Source organism: Macrobrachium nipponense, chromosome 40 (genome assembly GCF_015104395.2).
Source record: "Macrobrachium nipponense isolate FS-2020 chromosome 40, ASM1510439v2, whole genome shotgun sequence".
Taxonomy (NCBI): Eukaryota; Metazoa; Arthropoda; class Malacostraca; order Decapoda; family Palaemonidae; genus Macrobrachium; species Macrobrachium nipponense.
The window spans coordinates 38,036,769-38,052,050 of NC_061101.1; positions in this window are offsets into that span (position 1 = coordinate 38,036,769).

Below are 15,282 nucleotides of genomic sequence, written 5' to 3' on the forward strand. Positions count from 1 at the left end.
CGAGGGCTTCTGTACAAATGGATAGTTAACGAGTTATTCAACCAAACTCACAATTGAAAAATACAAAATCGGCGTCGTTACAGACATACGTATATATTACACATCACGAACGCCAAATTTACTCCTGCAATATACTACGAAGCTCTGGCAAAGTAACAGCAACAGACAAAACTGTTACCAGAGTAGTATGAGGCTGCGTGATGGAAATGATTAAATAACCTGTGATAAACAGACCCATGTTGTAAAGCCTTAACAGAGAAATTGAAGGGTGGGTTTCAATGACAAACTTTGTGAGTATTCTTGTACTTGAAACTCCTATATTTCAATAAAGGCATCAGAAATACATGGTGAACGTTTAGAAATCACACTCAATTTTCGAGAAGAGAATAAGATATATTATATTCAGCTCTTTCCAGTGATCAAAATATCCTCCCATTTGGACTCTTCTGAACGCTGATGCAGCCTGGCATTAATTTCGGGTATTAAGTTTTATGGTCTCCTGGCCTAATGGGCTTGACACCAACGGATTGTGCGTGCGTGTGGATGCTCCTTTGCTCTGGGCAGAACGGGAGAGGGGTTTGGATGTTTTCCACCACAATAATATTCAAGTACACGAGCAATGTCACAACGCGCGCGTGCGAAAACCCATACACACAAGATTACGGAAACTTTTAACTACCAAATCCTACATTGTAATATTCTATTACGACAATATAGCAAAATACGGATATTTCATGTCTTTTTTTTTTTCTTTGAATGTCACGAATCCTGGGGGAAGGAAAAGGAGGACTTCAAGGCGTAATAGACCTTTTCAGGTTTCTTTATTGATATTGCTCCGCCAACATGTTTTAATAATGGCACAAAGATCTTAACGACTCATATTTTCTGATTCATCTTTTTACTTCATCTGACAAAATTTACACCTTAAAGAACTGATAAAATAATAAAATAATAATAATAATAATAATAATATTAGCATCAGCAATAAAATGAGTGAAATCGATGACGATAATTCTGTCAAAAAGTGTCAAGACATATTTCGATATATTTTAGAAGTGAAAATTTTACTTTTCATTCTTCATATTAATAATGATATAATAATAATAATCTGGAGAGGAATGAAGGAAAATGAGGCTTTGAACGTAATCAGACGAGTTCGAAGAGAAGGAAATGCAAAACTCCTATACGGATAAAGTATGTGACATACGAGTGCGCTAAAGACGCGGAGATATATGAAGTAGATGACAAATTTGTAAAATACCATGACGGGGGTCTAAGGGAGTGCGATGAGTGATTCAAAGTATAGAAGAGTAAGAAGCAGGATTAAGAATAGTAAGTGGTCGGCTGAGGAAATTGAACCTTTAAGGAATGAAAAAGGTAAACTATTTGAGGGGCAATTGCATAGGAGAAGAGAGGACCGTGCACAGGTACTTTGGCTGATGGAGCGAGTCTTTTAAAGATCTTTTAAATGTGGAGAAAACCACAGTACAAACGTTGTGGGCCAACCATATAGTACTGTTATATTAAAAGACTAAAAGTATGGAGGAAAAGCTCAAGGTGGCATACAATGACCCACAAAACGGTTATGACAGAATCAATTTAGAGGCAACATGGATGGTGATGAGGATGCATGACATACAGGATTAGTTGTTGAAGGCAGTAACAGGTTTCTATGATGGAAGCAAAGTATATTTCTTAGAAAACATTAATAAAATAGTTACTAATTTGTTGTGAGAAATGAATCTAAAACAAGATTTCCTCCTGCAAAAACTTGCAAAAGCTTTTAAACTCTTTTGCTATTTCTATCATTTCTGTTGACTAAATGACGCGTTTTTATTCCAAAACTTTCCAGCTACATCTACCATCTAACTTCAGTATTTCATCTGTAAATATATTAAGCAGTCATATAGCATGCCTATATGATTGCTTAATATATTTACAGATGAAGTACTGAAGTTAGATGGTAGATGTAGGTGGAAAGTTTTGGAATAAAAACGCGTCATTTAGTCAACAGAAATGATAGAAATAGCAAAGAATTTTAAAGGCTTTTGCAAGTTTTTGCAGGAGGAAAGCTAAGAGTTAATGTCAGAGAGAAAAAGGTTATGTAAGTAAATGATATCCAGGAAGAGGAGTAGTGGCTGTTAACTTGTATGGCGGAATACTGGAAGGGGTTTAAATATAAAGATATACAGAAGTAAATACAACAGATGATTGTGGAACGATAGATGAGATAAGTCACAGGATAAGTGAAGCAATGAAGCTAACACTGTGCACAGAAGGTTGGGAGAACAACTGGAGTGTCTATGAAAAAGATTGGAATGCATGAAGGTACTGTTGAGCCAAATTCCCGTTATGGAAGTCATGTGTGGATGATGGAAGTGAAAGAACAGGAAACGTTGATTCTGTTGAGATTAACTGTTTGCTTACTATATACCACAAACAGAATTGGAAGGTTAGGATTTAAGAATGTGGAAAAAAAAACTTAGCATATGTGAAAGGTTGGATCTGACTATTTAAGGAAGCTTGGGCATGTGAAAAGAATGTAGGATGATAAGCTGAGGTAAAGTATGGATTATCTTGAAAGGAGGGAGGTTGATAAGAGGCACCAAAAAGTGCTAAATAGACGGTGTTAAAGTGGTACTTGAAAAGGAGGGTCCTGAATGTGCCTGAAAACGTGTGCAAAATAGAATAAACGATGCAGTGTGTTTAGGAGACTTTGATGTGCCGCTGGTGAGCCTTCAGTGAAAGCATGCAAAGCAGTTGATACTGTGGAAGCTTTCTGAGTGAGTTTACCTCCAACTACTTAAAGTATGAGTGTGGCGGTGACTACTATCTAGTTCTTTCTTCCCTGGAGCCACACCCTGTTAGAAGAAAGACCTTAGAGTAAAATTATAAACAAATACCCTTACTATCATCAAAAGTATATCTTACAATTATAGTACAAAGACGGATAGTGGATAATGCATACTGTTCGTTTTGGGAAGAAACAAATTATTTTCAGTCATCTTATTTATAGATATAAAAAACTTGATTACGTTGCAACACTTACTTGTTTTATACTATTCGCCTTTGATAGGAATCTATCATTTAAGAGCTGCTCCTCTCGACAAATTCCTATCATTCGTCAAGTACCGCGAGTATCAAACTTATAATCCTCAAACATTTTACCATCACTTCATCTGTCACTTTAGAATATCATTCACGTAACGCAAAGAAATAATGGTGCTATTAACTGACTACAATAATAACACAAATAATAAAGCTAAAGTTCAGTACCTATGTTACAAAAAATATATATGGAACATAGGATATATAATAATCTGTATATGGCAAAACTAGACAGTAAGGTTTAATTGACCAAAACGACCATGGGGAGAACTTTCGACAGCACCATGACACGCCAGGCTTTAATTCTCCCTCGTAATATGGCTAATGGATCCATATTATTATTACTGTTATTATCGCCTAATGTCTATAAAGTAGCATAGGAAAGGCCAGTGGGCCATTACCTGAATGCATGACTTCCACAGAGAGCAAGGTATACGTAAGTGAGAGAGAGAGAGAGAGAGAGAGAGAGAGAGAGAGAGAGAGAGAGAGAGAGAGAGAGAGAGAGCAGAGTGAGGAATACACAATTACCTCAATAATAAACCTCTAAAATGAATAATAAAGCACACTAATTTGAGCAGTATGATAAACGGTATTTTACAACTTATCCTGAAAAGGTGATATTCTATTTAGTATGATTTCACATTGTTTGCAGTTAGTGTTGCGTACAACGTGCTGGTAATGAAACGAATCATTTCCTAAAGTATTTTGACAAGAAAGAAAAAGTCTAATGCAAAGAAACGGCATCAAATTCCATAAATCTGAGTAACATCTCTCATGAAGGTGAAGAAATGAAAACACGTGATAATGTAGATAGGCAGCAATATAAATCAACTTCACGGCATCTTTTGAACAACGCTTTATCGTTTCTTATCTTTGGTCAAATCTTTTCCTTGAAATAGTTATCTTCAACAAAGGTGTTTCTGTCACGAAATGCGCTTGCGCAAAGTGCCAGAGGGTAAACTGGTTTTATGACACATGAAACTACCGGTCCGATGATCCTGTTAAGAATTCAAACCATTTCCTTTCCCTGACAGACTTGAGTGAGAAAATATTTGTATGTGTGGAAAGACACCACATTGCATGAAATCCATCTGTCTTCGTCTTTCTCTTTCGATACAATTAAAACTGACTTTAAAAATGTTGAAACTGCGGAAACAAGCGTGACCCATTATCTTTGCTACTTCAAATCTGATTTCCAAACAAAACAGGCTGGGGCAGGGTGCATCTTGCACTATAAAAATTCAATACGGTTTTGAAATCTTGCGCGAGATCGATATATTGGAAAAAAAAAAGAATGCATTGCAGAGCGCTCACATCCGCGCTTGAAATGATTCTTGAAGTCGTGTATATAACTGGGACGTTCAATGTTAGGATCATCCCATGGAAACGTTCCGTTTTCTTAACAAAGCCAACTTTTGTCTCTTTCAGGGATAGAAGCATTGCAGCCACCTGAATGTAGGGAGGCAACAACAACATCACTGCTACGGTAGCGTCACCGCATACCTAACTCCCGCTGCCAAGGTCAGCGAGATTCCGTTGAAAAAATAAAAAAATATAAAAACTCAGGAGTAAAAAATGGAACTTAACCAGTTTCACCCAACAGCAGATAAATAAAAGTATACAGACAGACTTATCAATCCGGTGCTTATCGATCATGAAAGTTTGTAAGTTGGACGAAGTTCTGGGCTACTCAAGGAATGTATTGCAGTTACTTAACCTCTCAAACCTGTCAAATAAATTTGCATACTTGATCTGCTGAGCGTTGTCCGGATCCAACAGCTACTCTGCACCTTGTAATTTTTTTTCTTCCAGACTTCCAGTAGCTGATACACCTTATTTTGTGCGATAAAGTAGCGCACTCAGGTCCTAAAACAGTGATAATTGAAAACTAGTAGCAACAATTTGCTTAACTAAAAAAGGAAACAGTAATTAATACCAAGACAAAAAATTATTAATCTAATCCCCGAAACGTATGTAAGGTTATAAGAGCTATGCTATATTAAATGTAAGCTTAACCAACAGTAGTTAAGTATATCTTAGTTTTACCAGACCACTGAGCTGATTAACAGCTCTCCTAGGGCAGGCCCGAAGGATTAGATATTTTTTTACGTCGCTAGGAACCAATTGGTCACCTAGCAACGGGACCTACAGCTTATTGTGGAATCCGAACCACACTATAACGAGAAATGAATTTCTATCACCAGAAATAAATTCCTCTGATACCGCGTTCGCCGAGCTGTGATTCGAACTTCGGACCACCGGATTGGCAGCCGAGCCCGGAAACCACTCGTCCAGCGAGGAACTACCAACAGTAGTTATATCAGAGCTTATCCATCTCTCATTGCAGACGTTAGCAACTAGAATTATTATAGATCACTTCTTTCTTTTATTTTTATGAAGAGCTTCCTATCGTAAATGGATGAATAATTCAAGATTGTTCACATCATCTAAACCAGCCTGTCATGCACAGCAAGAACAAGGATCTCCGAGGGTTGCGTTCCTAAGAGCCGCGACAGCAGTGCCCATGAAAATAGCACCATCAGGACAATAATTTCATGGCTGAAATAGCGCTATACTCTAGCGCAGAGAACAACCCTGTATGAAGCAGTAGTATCTGGTAATGAATATCCTTGCCGTCCTCCAGTTATCAAAGAGTCTCTAGTGGTGATATACAACTCGTGGTCCTCTTACCACTCTTCCCCCTGGTTGGTTGATAGTTCCTCCATTTCCGTAAACAAAACTGAATTCTTACTAGGTTTTACAAAACATAATGTCATTTGTTTACCACGTAATTTTTTCTTGAACGTCACAACAAAACAATTCTAATATCAATAAATCTAATATGTCTTAGGTTATTCTATTGCTTTTCTACAAGACTTATATTGACATAGGACTCTAAAATGATTTTAAAATCCTCACAAATGTGCTATTTCTCTCATACAGTAAATAAATTTTCTAAAATTAAAAATCATAAAAAGGTACAGAAAGAAATGTCCATAAGCAAAATGCTCTCTGCGATAACAGAGTAAAATCATTGCTTCCCTGTATATTTGTATATATGCATTCATTTGCACGTGTATCTCTTACAAAATAAAGTATACGGCTTTAGGTTACGAATAAAGGGTTCGCCTTCTTTTGGTGAGATTATGAATAAGGAACTTTACGAGAATGCTACTGTTTACTTCCTGGCATTTTGCAGGAATAAATTTGACTGTCTTCAGCCTGTATGGTCTGTGAGAAAAATCTGCAACATACACCGATAAAGAGAAAGATTACAATTAATAGAAAATGAGGATATATAGTTTACATTGAAAGTGTTGATAGAGATTAGAAATCTTCAAGTATGACCTAAAACAAGAATGAGAATATGTACATGGAAGTCAGATCAAGTTGTGTTTTATATCTACAGCTGTTTATAAATATTTCTATGATCGGAGCGAGGAGAGAAGCTTGGGATATAACACGAAATTTGGGCGAAGGTTTATGAAATAATAAAATGGCAAGTAAAGGGTGTTTGTTGTGTAGTTGAAGGTTCCAGATGACAGAGATATATTAAGCAGTAATGACAATCAATTGCAGAAATGGTTAGAATGTCACTAAGAGGAGAAAGTTGGAATTCAGGCCAGGATATTGGAGAACAACAAAAGTTGAGTTAATAGAGGCAGCTGACTCATAGAGGTCTCAGGTTGAAAATGAGATGGTTGATGGCAGAACGATAGAGGTGAATCAAAACAGGTGAAGCAGAAGATTTAGAGAAAATTGTTCTCGTATAAGCTGAGATGTGTGAACGGAATGCTGAACGATCTCTCATTAACTAAAGTGAAGTGTGGATGTTTAATGCATTATGCAACCACCCTTTAACTTTTCTGCCTTTCCGGGAGACGCATTACATCACTTCTTATCTACTCAACAAGAGCGTGCCTTTATCGTGGACAATATCAACGGTATCTCTAATCACCTGATAAGCTTCCGGAAGTTCCAATCATGATGGGTGCGTAGGAAACAGATAATCACTCAACTTTGTTAGTTCTTTTAAAAAGATGCAACGAATGTAGTTACTACCCAGTCTTGAAAAGCAAAAAAAATTCTTACTTGGGACCAATTTGGCATTTAATAATAATCCTAATAAAACGTTGTGTCGAACTGTGATCGAAAACAAAAAACGTACAAAACTAGACAAGATGGAAACGTATAGATTTCAATACCTGTTGCAAGGACAGGTTTTAAACAGAAACAGCGATATATATAGAATACATTCAATCGACCTTAGCGTGACACGGGAATTGATATTTTGACATAAAAAAAGAAAAAACAAGAAAGAAAGAAAAAAAAAAAGGGTCTGGCATTGGTGACTCACCTTTTCTTTCACCCTTTTCTCCGGTTTCTATCTCCCCTTTCCCACCTGGGGGAACCTCCCCATCCGGGGGATCGGTGGAGGGGCTGCCTACTACAACGTTGCAACCCTCTCCATGCGGGGGTGTGCGTGCGTGCGTGCGTGTCTGGGTGACGTGGAAGCTATGATTCATCAGCGACAGTACAAGAAGCTTATCAATAACTTACAGACTCACGTATGCATCGAGTCGGCCTTCTTGCTTCTCTTAGCAACGACGGATCAGCGGCGTTTCCGATTTCATAACAGACGCGCCGTTTTCACTGTAATATCATACGAAAGGTTTTTCTTCTTCTTCTTGCGTTTTCTAATAAAATTTCCGAGTGACTAACTTGTTGCTGTGTTTGGTATTTAAAATCATGTTGTCATGTCACGTAACTTCCTTCTCGGAGTGTTCGAGAGTTTTATATCATTTTATGCTTTTAAATGGAAAGCGGAAGAATACTTCTTTCACAATCACTGGTGCTGAGACATTAATCTCATTTCCTTTCCTTATTTATCAATTTATTTTCATTATTGCAATCTCTGAATACATAAATTCTTGACCTTTAGCATTACGTCGAAATGAATGCGTACTAACCTACGTCTCTCCTTTTCCAGACTATGGTTTTCAGGCTGTCTTCCTTCCTGCCTGTGCAAACGTTTGCGTTGTTGGTTTGTATTCGTTTCACTACAGTTGAAAGGTCTGCCTGCTTATCTCTTTTATTCTTCAGATGGCCGTTGCAATTTCTAACTTTGGGTTTCCCTTCTTGTCATGGCTGCTGACAGGCATTATTCAAAGTTTAATTTCGAGGCTGATGAAAGGCCTTATTTGCATACTTAAAGGGAAGGTCCGCCTTTTATGTTGCCTTTCGCCTTTTCGTGGCTGCTGAAATGGCACTTTTCCTTATTTACATCTTTAATTAGGTTGGTATTTTTTTCTCCACCCCTGATGAGGGAGGGCACGTGCTCTAGTTTCGACTTTTGTTTTCTTTAATGACTATGGAACGGTTCCTCTTTTAGGATGTTTTTCCTCTGATAATGAAATTTTGGTGCTTATGTTGTATGTTCACTTTTCTGAGACAGCTAAATGCCCCAGCTTGTTCTTCTCTCTTTGAATACGCAAATATCTTCCTATACAGCATGTGTTAGCTCTGCTATAACTGAAATGGCGCTGTTTTGTTTGCAAGTTTTTCTTTTTACTGCTGGCTCTTTTTTTCTAATTTTTATACCATTAAACATTATCACCAGAGTTGGGGATAATTCTGACTATTTTATTGCATCTCAGTTTAATGGTAGCCTTCTTTTTTTATTCTTTAATTAGTTGGATTTTGAAGCCTATATATTGATAAACTTAAATTTCAAATCACTTACATTCATTCCGGTATTGCCAAAAGTATCCGCATGTCACATAAACTGGACATGAATGGCTATTATCGAATTCTTATTTTATGGAATCCTTTTGATGACCGTTATTTCGACTTCTGTCCTTAAGTTTATTATGGCCATCGTCTACCTTTTAAATACATTTTGTGGGTGCGTGCGCTCTCTCAAGGCATCTTTTCTCTCTCTCTCTCTCTCTCTCTCTCTCTCTGCAAAGCGTCGAGATGCGTATTGCTGCCCAATTTATTTCCTCAATCAACAACGGGCCCCACTCTCTAAACAGAGTCAGGTTGCATAATTTATGAAACAGGAAGGGAGACAGGAATTCTGCATCACAAAAAAAGAATAGTATAAAGGACTGGTCATACAGGGGAATACATTCAGATGTTGATTACTACTTTTGGGTAACTTTTGTTTTGAAATGCAGTTTTTGTCTGCTTTCCAGACTCTTTTCCATTTATTTGGTAGAATTCTGTGCGCGATTCTTGAAGAAACATACGCAGTCTTACAATGATCCATAGTCAAGATATCAGCATCAATGTACCCCAAAAACTAACTATCCTAATATGTTTTGAAATCACATTCCTGTTTTCAATTTTCATCTACCTTGAGCGGGAACTCCCTGACTGTATGGCAGTCTGACCACTTACACGGAACATTTGCACAGCATTTTGCCGACGTATCCTCTATTGCAAAGAGCCCAGAGAAGAAAAGCTGGAATGGAAGCTTGCTGCTCTTTGTCCAGCGACGGTTGTTGAAGCTCGCTTTTCTTTGTGATGTGACGTGAGGCTTTCAGGACGTCCTCCTTAACCCCACCGCTCCCTTTGACTCGTGACTTCGCGATCCTCTTCCTCCATCCGAAGTCTCTGCTGATAGAAATACTTTTGACTCGCCTTGTCCTTTACTCATTTCTCTTATTGATATCTCGCCTTTAAGCTGATTTTATTCAGGGTCTCCCGCTGACATGACTCTCGACCGGTTTTGCTTGCGATACTCTGAACACCTTCCTTTTATAATGCTTCTCATCAGCTCAGTGTCAACGTCAGGCGGCACTTTTTAGGCTACAGTCACTTGGCTTCGTACTGATTCCTTTCCTCAATCTCTTTCCCTCGTTAGAAATGGACTTCAATAGCCGTTTTACTACTGAATATAAAATGATGGAGGTGAATGACAATTCGTTTGTTAATGACCCAGTCCACGTCATTAACTCATCTTTCCGAAGTCAGTTTCTCTATGAAATATTTATGACATAGAGAACTATGCGGATGTGATAAAACGGCCTGATTCCTTTATTAACTCTTCCCAGAGCAGCAATTCCTTGAAACAAAAGGGAAAACCCATAGAACGCTGGGTCAGCTGATTAATTGACAAATGTGTTTTTTTTAAATACTTAACACTATCGCAAAATGATGGTGGTTAGGCCAGGTATTTCCATAATTATTCACGAAACAGCAAAGCCCATTTAAACATTATTTCTTTATATTTTTATGTGAAAATTAACAAGCGCTTCATAACAATGTTAGTATACATGTTAGTATTGCAACAACAGCATTCAAAAAATACCAGTGAGCTGTGTATATATGTAAAATTACCCAGTAAAATGGCATGAATGGTTCTCCACACTTAGTATCAACATTTTCATACAAACCTAAAGACGTACATGACGTAGTATATAAAAAACATGGTTCGGATAAGACTAATGGCGTAATAAATGATTCACGGACAAATTATTTACACAGTACAGTTATACTAATATCTCCCGAGAAAGTTCCACATTAATAAGTATGATCTGTTGAAGAGACCATAAACAAAAACGAAAGAAGAACAAGGAAAAACATTATCATATGGGAATATTCTACAAAAAGAAATTGTATCTTCTACCTCAAAGTCGTTTTCAAGATATAGAGATAAAATATGTTTGTTTTATAGATTACTCATTGATCATTTATTGCGCCTTCATTATTAATGCATCGTGTTATTAATGCTGGAACATATTTCATTAAGGTCAATGTTAAGTTCACTGGAGAGTATTTGCCTTCTAGAACTCACATCAGTGATGTCTAGAATTCCGAGCAGACAGCATTACCAATCAAGCCACAGCAGATTTTTTTAAATTTTTATTTTCTAAAGTCGGTCAGAAGCTGCAGGCACAAATGTGTCAGGTCACTTGTAATTCCACTGCATCTTGCATGAAAGTTCAAACTTTGAGGGTTTAAACTCATCTTCTCATGATAGCGTCATTTACAATAACAATCTTATATATCATATAAGAAAATGACGTGCAATGTCATTTATACTGGCGTGCAAGAAAGCTTTCTTAGAGAGTAAAGCCTGAGGCTTTATGACACTGACTGATAATCCAGTGGGAGGGAGAAAACTTAGTCTTCTTTTGGGGAGAGGATGGTTATGCTGTGTGCTTCTAACATTTATGCATCTTGAATGAGAGTTGGAACGACTTCAGGCCTGAAACTTATTTTCTAAGTTACTAGAAGTTAGATTAACATTCATGTATATCACGTGAAAAAGTGACCGAGAATACAGGGATACTTACATACATATTACATATCTACATACATACATAAAGATACATATATACATGTATAGTGTGTCTGTGTGTGTGTGTGTGTCCAAGTAAAAAATTATACTTATGCGTTCATGAAAAACGCCCTTCAAGCAAAGACACAAATAGGAATAGAGGTGTGGGAACCCATATGAGTGTTGAATATATCATAACCTACAAAATCCTGCCCGAGTTCCCTTTTTGGAGAATGAATCCGGACTTCAACATTAAGAGCAAAAATGCTAACAGGATAAAGTGGCGATCAGGAGGGGAGTGTCTGGAGCATAATTTGAGCAATATCCAGAGAACGTTAGTTAATTCAACCACTAAGACACCGACCGGTCTTTGCTGTCATTGGAGAGAGAGAGAGAGAGGAAGGAAGAGAGGGAGAGGGAGAAGAGAAGAGGAGAGAGAGAGAGAGAGAGAGAGAAATTGCTCATGAATCGCACCAATCAATTCAGTGTGTATTAAAAGGAGCAATTCAATTTCGTTAAAATGCAAATGCTCACAGAATAGGCAATGAAACGAATAAATGATGGGAGGAGGTTTCAAGGCAGGTTCTCATGTTCTTGGCCTTTCGGCTCATTTTGTAAGCGAATGAGTAATAATATTCATCGTCATCAAATCACTGCCTCTAACGCCGTGGGACACAAAAGGGCCTCTGTGAAATTCCACCGCTCATGATTTCCCTACTCTTTCATCTTCCACAAGTCCGCACTCATCTCCAACCTCCCTTTCTCAAAATTCTTACCCAAGCAGGTCTGGTTCTTCAAACTCTTCAGGTACCCACAGGTGTCCAGTGGACACTATCGCTCACTATTCTCCCAGGGGCTATGTGAAAGAACATATCCAAACTGTAATTTTCTTATGGTTCATTTCCAACCTTACGCAGCCAGCTGACTCCTCATATTCTTCTTGAAGCTTTATATTCATATCAGCAAAATCTTCTACTATGTAGTTGGTTCCAATGGTAAGTATGGTAAAACAGATCGCACTACACTTATGTATAATTTTACTCTCGTAGGCAATTTCAGCCTATTCAGAGTTCTAGTTTTATTCTGCCTCCCCTTTGTGTGATTTCACTTTTCAGTCACTAAATTTCAACTCAAAGGAACCTATATTAAGTATCATCACTGGTCCTAAATATTGGAAAGATTCATCTCATTTATGGAGTCCCTGATTTCTACTGCTTTTCTTTGATCTATTCTAAGTCCTATTTCTATAGATGTATGATGAATTCTATTAAGCTTTGGATGCTGTCAAATGCTGTCACGTCAGCAACAAAATTTATCAGAAGGGGTTTTTCAAATTCCATACAGTGCTCCACAATAAGTATTAACACAAGTATTATGATATTGGATGACAATATGAATAAGGAAAACGGACGCGGGGAACTATTCCCGAAGCATTCCCACTTCAAACCTAACTTAGGTGAAAAAGAAAAATTAAATAAATAAAATGTCAATCCTTCTAAAGCCGCGGACATCATCCGTCTTTCCCATGGAAGGGCCAGACGACCTCCCTCTTCCCGAAAAGGGGCTCGTTGACGTGACAACTACGCGCAAATCATTTTGCACGTGTCCGATCGATGACGGTGAGGAGGGGGAGGACGGGAAACGGGGCCTTGTTTTCCCTTCGAAGGACGACCTCGGCGGCGATAAAGCAGCAGCGTTGTGCCAACAACATCGACCCAGGTTTTCAGTTCTGTCGGTATCAGAACGCTAATTTCATCAACACCACCGCCGCAGCCGTAATCGACTTCGTTATCATCGTTTATTGGCGTTTCCTCTCTTATCTGTGGCAGTCAGTATCAATATTTGTCATCGATCTGCAGCGTTGTCCTCCACGTTACTGTAACAGCAATTATCAGCTTCTTTCCAATTACTGTAATGTCTAATATTACCATTTTCTGAAAATTTGTCTCTATGGTCTTCAACACCAGTTTCAATCACATTCATCCTCACTATCGCTACTTGCAAAGTTACCTGTTATTTTCACCATCACTCAGCAAAGTCGTTTTAGGCACCATCAACCTCATCTTCTAGGCCTTGGTTCTGATCAATATTACTTCTATCATCATCATCATGACATCTGAGGTAACTTCTGACAGAAGTTCAAGGGACGTTCATTTACATAATTACTCATTCTGTTGGGAAACTTCATCCTCATCAAGGGAAACGATGTCATTAGATAAATTCATGATTCTCTTTCGAGAGAGAGAGAGAGAGAGAAGAGAGAGAGAGAGAGAGAGAGAGAGAGAGAGAGAGAGAGAATTGTGAAGCAAGTAGCAAAAATAATACTTATGTATTTTAGGATACATAAAAAATTATGCACTAGATGAACTTTCAGTAAACAATCTTGCAGAAAGAGTATATCTTAAGTCTTCCATGAAGCCATAATTGCAACTAAATTAGATAAGCGTATATTTAATATAGGCCTGTTAAAAGACCATCAATAGAGCTACAAATCACAACCAACTGGCAACGCGATGAATAATTGTTTACCAATTACCCTGCTCCAAAATATCATATCTGAGAATACAACGCATATATAATCGATTCAAACAATATACTGTTGACCTTATCTCTTCTTATGACAACCAGCATCGTCTTAATCCACATCCTTCATATTATGACTTAAACACTCTACTCGCGTAAGAATAACTATCCGCATTCTCGAAATAGTCAACCATCAAAGAGCAGACTTTCACTAGTTATGGGTATCAAATGAAGGTCCGTAACGATGCAGGGAGATACACCAACAGTGATCTGATATTGGTTTTTGATAAGAACAAAACGGATTATAAAAGTTTACTTCCCTTCCAGCAAATTTTGCAACCAGAACGTGATTTGTATGACGTGTCGGTTGGACGTCACAATGGCGACAAGCTATCACCGCATAATACTTGTATCAGTTTTATTTTTAGTTCAACTTACTCATTGGAAAAAAATATCCCGCGCTTTTATGGCCATACCTATTATCACGCTAGTCTACAGAAACCAATAAATCAGTCGATTCTTCCAATTCCTTTTCAAAAGTACTAGGTGCGTTTCTATCTTTTAAGTCAATAACCACAAAAGGTGAGATGAAGGTAAAGTAGACAAAGGCTGGGGACATGCGTACAATACGTCGAATTACCTAAAACCAATTGATCGGAGACAGATGAGTCACAAGAATCAATAGAAACTATTGAATAGTTTACGCGGGCGAAGTTACAGTTCTACCAAACACCATTTCCTAAACTCTCAGTACTGGACTAAGAAATATTTGGCTTGCCATGGTTGCTTCAATTTTTTCGTACAGTGGAAGGACCGGGGTCCGGACCTCTAAGAAAAAAGATTCGTCTGTTTTGGGTCTCCTACTCTCTCCCACAAGCAGCATAGTTTATAACATAATAAAAAAGGGAAAATGTATCAAGTATAATAAAATCTGTGAGCAAATCCAATTCCAAATAGAGGTGTTTGCTTGCGGATAGACTCGAGTTCTTGATGGGAAATCTGAATGACATTCCAGTTTTAGATGGTGATCCTTACGATAAATGAATATTTTGTGACACAACTATATTTTCGCATCAAGTGTCACTAACAAGGAAACTACAAAGACCCCTAAAAGCAGAGCAATCAAAATTAGGATGTCGTCTGTGAATTTTTTGAAGTACAGACATTACAAATCAAAATGCTGTTGATCAAAATAATTTAGAAAAAAATAATATTGCAACAGATTTTAAACAAAAATCTTTCGTCTGACACAACCCCAGGAATAAAAATACATATACAAAACTTATAAATAAGTAAAGAAATAAATAAATAAATAAATTAATTAATAAATAAATAAATAAATAATTATATATATATATATATTA